The sequence below is a fragment of the Cervus elaphus genome, chromosome 14 (genome assembly GCF_910594005.1).
Source record: "Cervus elaphus chromosome 14, mCerEla1.1, whole genome shotgun sequence".
Lineage (NCBI taxonomy): Eukaryota > Metazoa > Chordata > Mammalia > Artiodactyla > Cervidae > Cervus > Cervus elaphus.
The window spans coordinates 57,523,196-57,538,432 of NC_057828.1; the positions used below are offsets into that span (position 1 = coordinate 57,523,196).

The 15,237-nt window shown below is 35.4% G+C and overlaps 1 protein-coding gene across 5 annotated transcripts in view; it reads left to right on the forward strand.

Annotated features, from left to right (window-relative positions):
* RABGAP1L (RAB GTPase activating protein 1 like) overlaps positions 1-15,237 on the forward strand; it is a 671,327-nt gene that overhangs the window by 253,794 nt on the left and 402,296 nt on the right. The window lies entirely within an intron of this gene.

Below are 15,237 nucleotides of genomic sequence, written 5' to 3' on the forward strand. Positions count from 1 at the left end.
GACAGACTATCTAATTTCTAGAATTTGAGGGAGAGATTGCAAAACAATTTTAGGAGCAATGCAATAGATTGAAGAATTAGAGAACTTGATGCATTTTAAAGATGGCAGTTTAGTTGCTAAGTTATGTCCAACTCTTGAAACCCCATAAACTGTAGCCCGCCAGGCTGTCAGTCCGTTGAATTCCCCGGGCAAGGATACTAGAGTGGGTTGCCAGTTTTAAAGATGAATTGACCTAAATATTTAGCTATGTGGAAGATCTCCTGGAGAAGGAAATGGCAATCCACTCCAGTATTCTTGCCTGGAGAATCCCATGGACGGACGAGCCTGGCAGGCTACAGTCCACAGGGTCGCAGAGAGTCGGACATGACTCAGCAACTTCACTCACTCAGTCACTCACTTGGATACTTTAGTCTCAGAGGATACCTTGGGATATTTGAAGTTATTAAAGTGAAAGGGAAGGAAATGTTCAGTGTTCAACAAAGTACAAAAGTGTTGTGTTTAATTAGGTCCCATTTGTTTATTTTTGTTTTTATTTCCATTATTCTGGAAGACAAATTGAATAGTATCTTGCTGCGATTTATGTCAGAGAGTGTTCTGCCTATGTTTTCCTCTAAAAGGTTTTTAGTGTCCAGTCTCACATTTAGGTCTTTAATCCATTTTGAGCTTATTTTTGTGTCAGGTGTTAAAGAATGATCTAATTTCACTTATTTACATGTAGCTATCCAGTTTTGCCATCACCATTTGTTGAAGAGGCTGTCTTTCCAGCATTTGTCATGGATTAATTGACCATAGGTACCTGGGTTTATTTCTAGATTTTCTATCCTGTTCCATTGATCTATATTTCTGTTTTTCTGCCAGTATCATACTGTTTTCATGATTGTAGCTTTGTAGTACAATCTGAAGTTGGGGAGTCTGATTCCTCCAGCTCTGTTTTTATTTCTCAAGATTGCTTTGGCTATTTGGGGTGTTCTGTGTTTCCATAAAAATTGTAAAACTTTTCTTCTAGTTCTGTGAAAAATGCCATTGGTAATTTGATAGGAATTACATTGACTCTGTAGATTGCTTTGAGGAGTATAGTCATTTTCACAATATTGATTCTTCAAATCCAAGAACATAATATATGTATCCATCTGTTTGTGTCATAATTGATTTCTTTCATCAGTGTCTTATAGTTTTCTACATACAGATCTTTTGTCTCCTAAGATAAGTTTATTCCTAGGTAGTTTACTCTTTTTGTTGCAGTGGTGAATTGGATTGTTTCCTTAATTTTTCTTTCTGATTTTTCATTGCTAGTGTATAGGAATACAAGGGATTTCTGTATATTAATTTCATATCCTGCCACTTTACAGATTTCATTGATTAACTCTGCTGGTTTTCTGGTGGTATCTTTAGGGTTTTCTGTGGGCTTCCCTGGTGGCTCAGACGGTAAAGCATCTGTCTCCAATGCTGGAGACCCAGGTTCGATCCCTGGGTCGGGAAGATCCCCTGGAGAAGGAAATGGCAACCCACTCCAGTACTCTTGCCTGGAGAATCCCATGGACAGAGGAGCCTGGTAGGCTACAGTCCATGGGGTTGCAAAGAGTCGGACACAACTGAGCGACTTTACTTACTTACTTATGTATAGTATCATGTTGTCTGCAAACAGTGTTTTATTTCTTCTTTTCAAATCTGGATTTCTTTTTCTTCTCTGATTTCCCTGCTGGGACTTCCAAAACTATGTTGAATAATAGTCTGCCTCTTCTGATTGTCATTGCTTCCACATAACTAATTGCCCCTTTTTCATCCTCAGTCAGAATTCATTTTAGTGTTTATTTTTAATCTTTAAACAAGTATTATTCCTTAAGGAAATATGTGTGTGTTAGTTTCTCAGTTGTGTCCGACTCTTTGCGACCCCAGAAAGCTCTTCCTTCTGTTCATGGGATTTCCCAGGCAAGAATACTGGAATGGGTTGCCATTTCTTTCTCCAGGGGATCTTCCTTACCAGGGATCGAACCCGGGTCTCCTGCATTGCAAGCAAACTCTACTGTCTGAGCCAGCAGGAAATATAAGGAGTATTTAAAAGGATAAAAAAGAGAGTGAATCACCCATAATTCTATATAATATTAACACATAGATATAAAAACTCATTTGTTTCTTCCCCCCTATCATTTTCTACCATTGACCAGGATTTTTTCTATGTAAAGGGTTTTTAATGTAGTTATTTATATCTTTAGCATTTTTCTGTGTTATTGCATACTCTTTATGAACATTTTATAAATAAGCTTTAGTATTTAGTATTATTTTGTTCCAATTTTTAAGAAAGAGAAATACTGAATATTATTAAAATGATTATTTATACATGGTGCCAAATTTTTTAAAAGAAGTGAGCCAGTTTATTTCACACTAACAACTATCAGCCTACCTTTAGGGCTTCCCTGGTAGTTCAAATAGTAACGAATTTACCTCCTTCACCACAAACCTTCCAGCAGCAATTGTACATTAACAAGTAAATTAAGAGAATTGACTTTCACTTTATCTCCTCTGAGCCCCTGAAAGAGATTGCTTTGTTTAGTGTGTTTTTTGTGGTGTCTATCTTCCATGCACCGAAAAAAAACCACTAAAACTCTTAAAACTGGGATGGGTCTGCTGAGCCTCATTTAAACCATGGTACTCAAATTCTTCCTTTATTTTTTAATTTTTATTTTTGGTGGGAAGCATGTTGTGTGTGTCATACAGCCACCTCTATTAATAGAGTTTGAGAAAGACTTAGAACATTTTCCCTCTTGTCTTCTTATGCCTCTGTTATAGCTGTGGGGGAGGATCTTTTCTCAAGCAGACACTTCAGAGGCCTGTGTCTTTGGGCCTGGACCTTAAGACATAAGCTGTTAATGGTTGAGAACCCCAGGCCTGGTTTTGATACTTGGGCTTTTTCTAACCTTCAGAACCATCGTTCCCACCATGGTGACTAGAGCTGTGGTAAGCCAGTGAGAGGCTTTGCCACTCTGGAGCTGTGACACCTGGTATCAATGTCTGAGGAGCCAGGGGATGCTTGTAAGCCCAGCTTTTCTCCCCGTTCTTTTGCATTACCCTGGTCCCTCAGAGTGCTTTGTACATGGGGGCTACTCAGTTCTTTGTTGAGCTGAATGTAAAGGGCTCTCTATTATAGTATGTCATTTATTTGTTGAGTTGATTTAAATTGAATAATTTGGCTTAACTGTATTTTGAGGTCTTATCCCTTTTCTCCCCAACTCAGTTAAGGGTGCAGTTGGACTGAAGATTACTTCAAAATTCTTTCCCCCCTGCCTTTCTAGTAGAGTATACATGAAGGAGCTATGGAAAAGAGTATTTAGAAGAAATGAAAGATTATTTAAGTTTTATTTAATATAGCTATGTACCTAATTGAGTTCTTCCTTCCAAACCCACATTAAGTGGACATTTAGGCTTCAAATATGTGTTTTAAAGGAGGGTGAATGATCTTTGGGGTAGCTTTGAATTTTAGATAATTTTTAAATTTATACACAACTTGAATGAATGTCTTCCTGATTTCTTTTCCTTATGATTATATGGAAAAAATTAAAATTTCTATTTTACCCAAGAACTTGCTATATATGTTAGTAGAACCATTGTGCCTATCTCCAGTCTTCTTTTCGTCTTGAGCTGTTCCTTATAAAATATGGTTTTGGAGCTCATCACAAGCTTTGCCATGAATGTGCTGTAATATATCCTTCTTTAAATGGATAAATATAATTTTCTATATGTGATATGACCAGTAACAGAGGAGAATTGGGCTATTATTTACTCTTGGTTTGAATATAGTATGCGTTTTATTTAGCACGGAAGTACATTAGGAATCTTTGATAGTTATATCTTACCATTTAATATATGGGTTTATATTAATTATATAATTTAATTATATATTACTTTAATATATGGGTTTATTTTCAATAAACCCTGAAGTCTTTTTCATACTTACTTAATTACAAGTTTGTTCTTCCTACATGTATAGTAGCTTGTATAGTAGCTTATTTTTTTCCCCTCCCTCTTTTTTAAAAATTTTATTTATTTTTTAGTTGAAGGTATCTCATGGACAGAGTAGCCTGGTGGACTACATCCCAACCATGGGGTTGCAAAGAGTTGGACACAACTGAGCAAGTAACACACACACAATTGCTTTACAGAATTTTGTTGGTTTCTGCCAAACATGAATATGAATTAGCCATAGGTATACAAATTTTGTATTGTTTTTTAAAAACATGATCAGAGGCTGTCTTTATCTCACTTAATTTCATTTTGTTAGAATCGGCTCAGTTGTTCAAGCCTTTTTGGATACTTCACTGTATCTTCCAATATATTCATTAAGCTTTTGCCATCTGCATATATGATAAGCACCTTTAATGTGTAAATCAGTGTTTAGTAATCAAAGAGTCTCAAACTATCTTTATCATTAATCCCTGAGATCATCCTCAGGCTTGGTGTTCTGTTGGAAGAACTCATAAGATTTAGTAAATTGTACTCATGGTTAAGGTTTATTACAGCAAAAGGATATAAAGGAAATCAGACAGAAGGTTGTAAGAGTCCTCTCCCAGTGGAGTCACATAGTATGCACTTAATTCCTCCAGTGAGTTGTGACAACATGTGCAAAATGTTGTCTATTAGTGAAACTAATTAAAGACTCAACTCTCAGGGGTTTTACCCAGGGCTGGTCATGTAGGCATTCTCTCCTTGCACCTGCCAAAGTCCCAGATTCCCAGAGGAAAACATATTTAACTTAACCATATTGTTTGCACACACAGTCCAGGCATAATGAGTTCCTTATCATTTAGGGGAAGTTTTATATGATTGTAGGGAACTGTATATCAGCCATGTTCCCAGAAGCTAGCCAAAGGCCAACCTTACAAGGAGGCTGTTCAAAGGGTAAGTAGTCTTAGGCTTGCTAAATTAACTTTTTTAATACATTATGTTATGTTGATATTTACTTATATAAATGTCATACACATACATATATATGTGTATATATATATAGTATAAATGTTTTAGGATATTGATAGAGTATAGTTTCCTACAGTATACACCAAGGGAGGCATTCAGTTCTTCTTATGCTCATAGAAATAACTGAATATAGGCCTCTTCAATTAGATTAGACCTTTTATTGTTTACAGCAGTAGACCTTTTATTTGAAATACACCTTTCCTTACTACTTATATTCATTTCTTTTAAACAACAGTTTTAGTGATATAGTATTTTGATAAGAATTTGCCTCTCCTTTCTCTTCCTGATTACCAGTTGCAATATACTTACTAATTTTGTAGTTTCCAGTCTTCCAATTGGGGCTGAATTACAAAGATGCTCTACAGTTTTTAAAACTTAGTTTTCCTGTAATTTTTATCATTATATTAACCTTGTTTATGATTAAGTAAGATTGAGAAAAGAATTAACATTAACAACAACAACAAAAATCACAGTTTGGAAAAAAACAACTAGATCTTTATAATTAAATTTCATTAATTATAATGTCTCAATTTGATGCAGAAAGATACTGTTTATTTTATTTTAGAACATTGGGGCATGTATGGAAATGCAGAAACCTTTTCTCATCATTTGAGAAGTACTTAATTTGATACAATACAGATAGATATTTTGGACTTGTCAGAAGATAATATGTTATTTTCTAAACTTATGTGTTGAATTACAAATTCAGGAAAAAAGTGTTTAAGTCCTGCTTATCTGTTTAGCAAATCAAAGTATAATTTAATATGTAATTATTTGATAGCATTTGCTAAAAGAAAATTTACCATTTGTATTCCATAACTACATTTAAAATGTAGAAAGATTTTAATACAAATATCTTTACTGTTTGGAATATATTTTGCAGGGGGGTTTTTAAGAATGCCTTTTGGTGCAGGTTTTTATGAAGATGGAATGACCTTTGGGATTTTTAAGTGAACTTCTACCCAAGGACAAATAAATGATTAGTTGGCCTTTAAAAATGGTCCTTCCAGAGCTATAATTTTGATGTTCTCCGTTTCTTTAATTTATTGCTCCCTTTGAATATTTCTACAGAAAGCTCATCCATTCTCAGGGCTTGAAGTACAATTCTTTGGCAAATATTTTCAAATGATGCTCTCCAAATATGGCCTTATAACTTTATCTTGTTACACATGTTTTGCCTTTTTATTCTGGATTTCTCATAAAAATTTAAATGCAAACAATTGCAAAAGGAATTCATTATTTCCAGCTGATTCCTTATACTGACCATCTCCTTTTGTTGTGTTTTGTTTTCTTATTAATTTCATTGGTACCTTCCTGTTGTCTTCCTAGACCTCCAGCTTACAACTCTGTATTTAGTAAATGCTCATTGGACAAAAGTCTGTCAGAACTTTTTCTTCTCCTTCACCATTTCATTCAAAATCCAATTTGTACTGATTTTTTTCTTTACTGTCTTTCAAGATACCATCTCTGAGTAATCACTTAGATCACTTTCTTTCAGTCTTCATGTATCATCTTATATTCTTAATGTACTCTAAATCATAGATTTAGGTTAACTGATAACTTATGGACACAACCCCCTACCCCTAGGAATCGTTTTGTGACTAGTAAGACTGCCCTTTCCATTTTTAGGCAGCTGTATGACTTAGAAGACGTTTCTTAATTATGAGCCCAATCTTTTTTTCTTGAAATGTCTATCATTTGATTCTATGCCATCTTTCTGCGGAAAACAGAAATAGGTCTTCTCCTTTTTTGATATAGGTCTTTTGATATGTGAAAACTGCCTTATATCTTCCTCTGCTTCCCAAATTAAATGTCTTTATTTCCCTGCACTTTGCTCATTTGTTCATTTGATAGATATTTGTTGAGTACCTCTTAGGTGCAAGTCGGTTTGAAATACTTAGAATATGGTGGTAATTAAGAGTGACTAACTCTCTTCTCTCATAGGGCTTCTGTGCAAATAGAGGTTAAACAAAAGTATTCCAAGTTAAGACTTTGATAAATAAAACATAAGCTAATTTTGGATTATAATAAATGTCATGAAGAAAATAAAACAAGGTAGCTCTGTTGGTAAAGAATCCACCAGCAATGCAGGAGACCCCAGTTTGATCCTGGGTTGAAAAGTTCCCGTGGAGAAGGGATAGGCTACCCACAGCAGTATTTTTGGGCTTCCCTGGTGGCTCAGATGGTAAAGAATCTGCCTGCAATGCAGGAGACCTGGGTTTGATCCCTGGGTTGGGAAGATCCTGGAGAAGGGAATGGCTACCCACTCCAGCATACTTGTCTGGAGAATCCCCATGGACAGAGGAGCCTGGCGGGCTACATTGGCAGGGTCGCAAAGAATCAGACATGACTGAGCAACTAAGCACAGTATAGCACAGGGATTGGTTTATTTGTAGCAGTAATGCCTTGTTTCACCAACTATAGTTTCAAATGAATTGGTAATTCCAGTTTACAATATATATATATATGTATCAGATATATCCCAGATATACTTAGCTGTTTCAACAACAGAGTCATCCTAAGTTTATAGTGAACTTTTTAAGGTCTGTCATTTTAAACTATTCTTCAACCAGAATTTTCATATTCGGAACTTGGAAAGTTAATTTATTGAGCCTGATTGCAGGGCTTTAAAGTCATCCCTGTAAAATTTAATGTTACTAGTTTTTCCTTATAGTTTTATGTGATATTTTTGAATCTTGTTATACATTGAAAATCTTACGCTTTCTGTTGTCCTTCAAGTCAGCAGTCATGATATAAACAGAATACCTAGAACAGAACTTAACTATAAAGGTTCCTTCTAAATGAATTATGCTTTATTCAATTAGCACTTTCTGAGCATAGATGTATATCTGTCTCTTAACTCTGCCTAATATCTAGTTCCCATTTTATCTAGTGTTAAGATATAATTCACATTTTTTCCTTCTTATTGTCAATTATTTCATGAGATGTTTGCTGATGAGAGCGAAGCATAGTCATTCAGTCATTCCAGAGTCAAACCAATCTGGGTTTTAGTTTTTCATTTTGTCTTGTTATCTGTAGTACTGGACATGTTACCTAACTTCTCTGAACCTTGATTAGTACCTGCTTCATGGGAGTACATGCAATAATGAATATAAATCACCTGCTATAATGCCTGGCATATGAAAGAGTCCAGTAACTGTTAGCAACAGCAGCTGTCGTCATTGTTGTCAGCCCTACAGAAATTAAATATGTTCTGTCTCAAGATTTTCCTAATAGAAACCGGTTAAAGGCACGTGCATGTACAGAAAGATAAACACAGTTAAATTGTTGCTATTTTTTTTTCCAGGAGTGAACACAGTGAAACATCTTTGTCTCTTAAATTTTATAAGCCATTTGTCTAGAATTTTACTAGATAAAGCATAGAACTTAGTATATCTGAAATCTGTATTTTTGTATTGACAGCTTTAACTTTGTCTTTTTCTAGTCATCATCTTTCTGCTGGTCCACGATTTCTCAAAGATTAATCTGATCTTTTAATAGCTACCTTATTTTTGTTCAAGCCTAGTTGAAAGTGAGACATGGGCATGGGATGCTGAAACTAAAATTGCAAGTTGCTTGGATAGTTCACTTAGCCATGGTTCTTATCTTTTTAAACACAGAAAGTAAAATTATAGCAGGGACAATAACATTGTAAATCAACACTTCAATAAAAAAAATACTGAGGATGAGAATAACACAGCTACTCTGTAACAAGCATTATGAAAAAGTCTTCATATATATTATTTTATTCAACTATTTACTAAGTCTGTTTCACAGGCAGGTATATCAAACCTTGAAATTTAAATGCCTACATCGTCTCATTTCTACTAAGTAGCAGAATCTACAGAATTTGAATCCAGTTTTGTCTGACTCCAAAACCGTTTCCTTTCAACTCCAATAGATGGCTGTCTCTCTGTTTCCCCCTTTACTTAGCAGTTAACCTGAAGCTGCTATTCTTTCCTTTTGTTTGTCATCTCTCCTTGGGAAACTAATAGAGGGTTGCTGTAGAGAAGATTTTCAGTCAGAGAATTGAGGAGAATCATGACTAAAGTTGGCAAATTTTCCTCAATAAGATAATGTTTAGCATTTTATATATGCTGTAAAATCGTGGAATCTTAAGAGTTAGAAGAGACTTTTTTAGTCATGTGTTTTGTTTTCTGGCCATTTCACAGTTATAAATGTGGGATATATATATTATTAAGAGGTTATTTTAGTGTTTTTGTGTCTGAAATGTTTTGATTGTCATTTAAGGTCAATTTTTGTCTTCCTTCCTGATATTTTTCTACAATGCATGTATTTTAAAAGTTTCTTCTGTGTTTCTGGGCTTTCCTGGTGTCTCAGCTGGTAAAGAATCTGCCCACATTGTGGGAGACCCGGTTTCGATCCCTAGGTTGGGAATATCCCCTGGAGAAGGGAACAGCTACCCACTCGAGTATTTTGGCCTGGAGAATTCCATGGACTGTATAGTCCAGGGGTCTCAAAGGGTTGGGCACGATGGAGCGACTTTTCACTTTCACTCACTCACTCTGTGTTTCTAAATTTAAAGGTTATATAAAGATACATATGAATAAGGATAAATGAATAGAAATTTTAATATTCTTATTTTATGTGTGAGAGAAACCATGGTATTCCAGCTTATCTAATGACTTAACGATGACATTCTGTAAGAGAGTTTATACACCAAAAAAAAGTAGCCTGATTTTATATTAAATAATTCTGCTTTTTGTGTGTGTGTGTGTGGTACATCAGAGCTTTTAGTAGTAGTTTTTAGTAGTAGTTTATTTCATCTGTCAGCCAAATTTATAAAAATTACATTTTTGTAATTTTTTAATTAAAAAATCAAATTTGTAATTTGATTTTAATTAAAAATAAAAAATTACTTTAAAATATTAAAATGCAAGTAGTCATTATCCTTATGCTCTGATATCCCAATTTTACTTTCTTTTCACCTCTAGCTTTTGTAAAAAGCCAATTCAATGCACAAAAAATTATATTTGCAATAACACAGAGTTAGAACAAGTTGTGCTGTCCCCCTTAACAATCATTTGCCTGTTACCTCCAGTTTTATTGATACATAATTTTATTGAGATATAATTGACAAAATAGTATACATTTAAAATGTGCTTTAGTTTTTTATGAGAATTCATCCTGATTGTTCTTCAGTGATGGATTCACATTCTACATTGGTTTTATAATCTTCTAGTGTTATAGCAGAGTATATATTTACTAACTAATTTGAGTTTAAACAGGTATTATTGATGAGGTAAAATTAAACAGGATCCATATGATGGAATTGACATGTATTTGGTATAAATATTGCACAGTGAATTTCAAATAGTGGTTAGTTTTTTAGGCTAGCATTGGACATTGGATATTAAAGCATCTAAAAAAAAATTTAAAAACCCAGAGGAGAAGGATTTGACATTGACATATGTATAAAATCATTACAGTTTCCTCTTTGTAGAACCTTCCATCCCAGGGGGACAGGGACTTTGCCACATTCATCACTATATTCCTGTCACCCAAAGTAGCACCCTACATGTGATAGGTGTTCAACAAGTATTTTTAGGCAATCTGTCTTGGATTTTAGGTGAGCACTATACAGAAATGAGAGTATTTTTGCTTTTGAGTAGATTATACTGATAATTATTTTGGAGCTTTGCTTGAACATTTCTAAGAATGTATGATTGTTTCCCCAGAATTTCTAGATGCTACTAGCAAAGTGCTTTATACAAAAGCTAAGAACAGAGCATAGATATTTTAGGTAACTGTACCAAACACATGCTTGTGTGTGTTTTCACTCATGTCTTTTTAACTGATATTAGAAAATGACAGTTGTAACTGTGTAAGGGCCTTTCATAAATTGCTGATTGTCAGATAAGTGCTGCTTTGATTTATTGTCCTCTATAGTAGGCTCAATATGTGTGTGTGTATATAATTTTACATGAATACATTGGTGATAAGGGGTATTACTTTGGTTGCCACATATCAGAAAGTTGTGTTGCCTACATCTTTCTAGCAAAGATGCCTTTGCTACTTTCTAATGAATAAGGTCTCTTCTGATGTGAATTAATCACTAATCTAGCATGTCTTAGAAGTGTAGGCTGTAAACAGTTTCCATCAGATTTTCTGATAGTGCTTACTAGAACTGAGCATAACCTGAAACCACCTTAGATCCACTACATCAGAATATTTGGTATGTGGGTCTCTGGAATCGGATTTTTTTTTATTGAATTTAGTTGATTTAAAATGTTGTGTTAGTTTGAGGTGTACAGCATAGTGATTCATTTATACATAGACATATATTCCTTCTTTTTCAGATTCTTTTCCTATATAGGTTATTAGAGAATATTGAGTAGAGTTCCTTGTGCTGTACAGTAGATCCTTTTAATCTGTTTTTCATATAGCAGTGTGTGTCTGTCAATCCTGTTCTCCCAGTTTACCCTTCCTTCCTCCTCCCCCAACCCCTCACTCCTGGTAACCATGTTTGTTTTCTGTATATATGTGTATGTGTGTGTGTGACTCTATTTCTGTTTTGTAAATAAGTTCATTTGTGCCATTTGTTTTAGATTCCATGTATAGGCAGTATCGTATGATATTTGCCTTTCTCTGTCTGACTTCATGCAGTATGACAATCTCCAGGTCCACTCATACTGCTGCAGTGGCAGTATTTCATTCTTTTTATGTCTGAGTAATATTCCATTGTGTGTAACTACCGTGTTGTCCTCATCCATTCCTTTGTTAATGGACATTTAGGTTGCTTCCATGTCTTAGCTATTGTAAATAGTGCTGCAGTGAATGTTGGGGTGAGTGTATCTTTTCAAATTTGGTTTTCTTCAGTATATGCCCAGGAGTACAATTGCTAGGTCATATGGTAGCTCTCTTTTTAGTTTTTTAAGATATTTATCTTTATCTGCCTGACTCACTTCACTTAATGTGATAATCTCTAGGTTCATTTATGTTGTTGCAGATGGCAATATTTCATTCTTTCTTATGGCTGTGTAACATTCCATCGTATATATATATATTTCTAGTATACACCCAGGAGTAGGATTCCTGGATCATACAGTAGCTCTATTTTTTGTTTTTTAAGGAACCTCCATAGTATTCTCCATAGTGATTGTGCCAGTTTACCTTCCCACCATAGGTGTAGAAAGGTTCCCTTTTCTCTGCACCTCTCTAGCATTGTTTATATTTGATGATGATTTCCGTGAGCTGATAACCTCATTGTCGTTTTGATTTGCATTTCTGTAATAAATAACAATGTTGAGCATCTTTTCATGTGCTGTTTTGGAACCTGAATTTTTAACTAAGTATTTCTCTCTGCATGCAAAAGATTGAGAGTCACTGTATTAAATTTTGCTTAAATTGTCTGCCCTGGGGAGAGGCTAGATCTTAGAGGCCCTGCAGAAAGAACTCCTCGTCGTAAGTGCTCTGTCCCAGTGAAGTCCCAAACTAATCAGTTTTAAGACAGTGATTATTTCAGTGTGAGTTGGATCCAAACATACACTGTTTTCTAAACCCTTTGGACTGGAACAGAACAGGTACATTAAAATTGTTCACTAGACCAATACTGAAAGGAAACAAAATTTCACTCAGTTCCAATTTCTGACAGCATTCTGGGAAGTGGCTCAGCTGTCTTCACTGGGGATTGTCACTGCCAAACAGACCTTACTTACCCTCCTGAAGCCCAGGAGCGCCAGGTACTATAGAACTAAGCTGCCTTGAGAAGAAAAAACAAGCTCTGGTTATTTCACAGCTACAAGAGCAGAGTTCTTAGTGGTATTGAGAACTTTTGCCCAAACATGCCTTGTATCTTTGATCATTTCTTGACTATAGTTACATGATCAAGGTCTCTCTATAGCCATGGCCCACCTTCATGCTCTTACTGGTTGCACAAAATGACTACTGCATTTGGAGGTACCTACTGAAATGTCCTGGCTCTGCATTACCCTCTCTCACAGAGTAGAGTGATATACCTTTTTTTCACCTCTCTGTCATCAACTAGGAATTGATTCTGAATTTCACAGATTAAGTTTGGTACTCTTTTTTTTTTTTTAATCCCCTCAAGACTCAGTTAAAAAGTGTAAATTGACCTATGCACAGTCTGTGTAAACTTAGCTATATCACGAAAGTAAATGGTAATGCTACTACCTTTTCTATGCAAAGATGTTGATTAATTTTCCAGAAATAATGACAGATTTTTAGTTTTATGTCCATGTTATAATGCCTGACCCTCCTTGCGTTTAAGGGAATTCTAGAATGTAGTGTTTAGGGAACAAAGCATAGCAGTTGTCATAGATTAAACCAATGACTTCATTGACATTGTGTGCTAGCCAGGTTAACTTAAAGTTGGGTTTTGCCTTTTTATTTTATATTCCTAGTCAGGAATTAAGAGGGCTGACACTATGTTTCAAGCTTTTATAATTCCACTGAAGTAACTGATTAGCATGGTGGTTTATGCATAGCAGAAATTTAGAAAAAAATCTTGATGTATTGATACTGATTGTTTCAATAGAAGCACATTTTAGCCACTTTGCATGAATTTCTTTGAGAAGGATTCACTAGAATTTTAAAAACTTATCCCTTTTTTATGTAGTTTTTTGTCTTTAAATTCAGTTATACTTAGCACTTAGCTGTTTTTCTGCTGAAGCTCCTTTCTGATTGAATGTGATTATTGCACTGATGGTATAGTAGTTATTTTGAAGAATTAGCATTCCTTTCCAGTTCAGTTTAAAAAGTTAATAGTAAGACAACAGTGTGAAGATACAAAATTGAATGACTTGGAGATATAAAATTGATATTAAGACGATGTTTACCTACTTTAATGGGGAAGGAAAGTAAAATATTCAGCTTGCTTTCAAACACTCAAGTATACTTATTAGGGAGTAATTTGTTTATGAAGATGATAATTTCTTCATATATTAGAAATTTTGCAATTTTGGACAATACCTTAGAAAAGTAGATACTTACTAGAATTTAACACTAGGCAATTAATATTTTTAAAAGAGCTTGAACATATCCAAGTCAGAACTAAATACTCTTTCAAACCACTCTAATTTATTAACTTCCAAAGTAAATCCCATTCAGATGTCAGATGCTGACTCTGTGGTCACCAGGTTAAAGTACTTGTTTTGTATACTAGAGGTGTTGGAGATCCCTCCTTGGTGACTACAGTCCTCCTAGGAAGCTTAGTCTGGCTGCAGAATGCAGAATTTATTACAGAAGTCAGAGAGACCAAATAGGAGACTGTTAAGTTCTAAAAGTTTAACACACACACACCCCAAATCCATGTGTTGAAACTGTTAACACCTAGTGTGACTGTATTTAGAAATAAGCCTGTGAGACAGTGGTAAAGGTTAAGTGAGGGTATAAGGGTGGGACCCTAATATGATACAGCTGGTCCTCTTGTAAGAAGAGGAAGAGATCACAGAGTGCTCTCCTGTCTGCTGTGTGAGGGCCCTCCAAGAAGGTAACTGTCTGCAGGCCAGGAAGAGCGCTCTCATCGGGAAATGAACTGGTCAGCACCTTGATCTTGAACTTCCTGGCCTCCAGAACTGAGAGAAATAAATTTCTGTTGTTTCAGCCGCTTCATCTGTAGTATTTTGTTGGGCAGTCAGAGCAGAATGAGAGAGACTATTGTCATAATCAGAGCTTGAGGTGATCAGGAGAGTGGTAACTGGAAAGAAATCAAGGATATTGGTCTGGTGGAAATGGAAAGAAAGTAATATTATAAAAAAAGAGAGTCTGCAGGACCTGGTGGCTGACCACATACAAGGGACAAAGGATTAGGTTAGAGATTGCTGATGAGTCTTGAAATGGATCATTTGTCCACTTTTCCTACAGTGGGCAGAAGTGTTATCATGGTGAGAGTTCCTAAGACCACTGCCAGTCTGAAGATTTGCTATAAGGAGTCACAGGATTCTGCATATAGTCACATTCATGGCTATGATTTATTACAGTAAAAGGGATACAAGCATATTAGCAAGAGGAAAAGGCACAAAGTCTGAAGGAAGCCAGGCACAAGCTTCCAAGAGTCCTCTCAGTTGAGTTCTCCAAGACAGGCTCAACTGAGCCTAGAAGTTCAGGGTTTTTTATCGAGTCACATAGACACACTTTATCTGGTGTGTAGAAATTCCACACTCCTAGAAGGAAGGTAGATGTTCAGTATAAAATGTGTCTCTGTAGAAATAGTTTAGGTATACTTATCAGTTAGAGAGTGGTGGGACCCCTCCCCCTATTCAAGTTCCCAGATGCCAGCAAATGGCC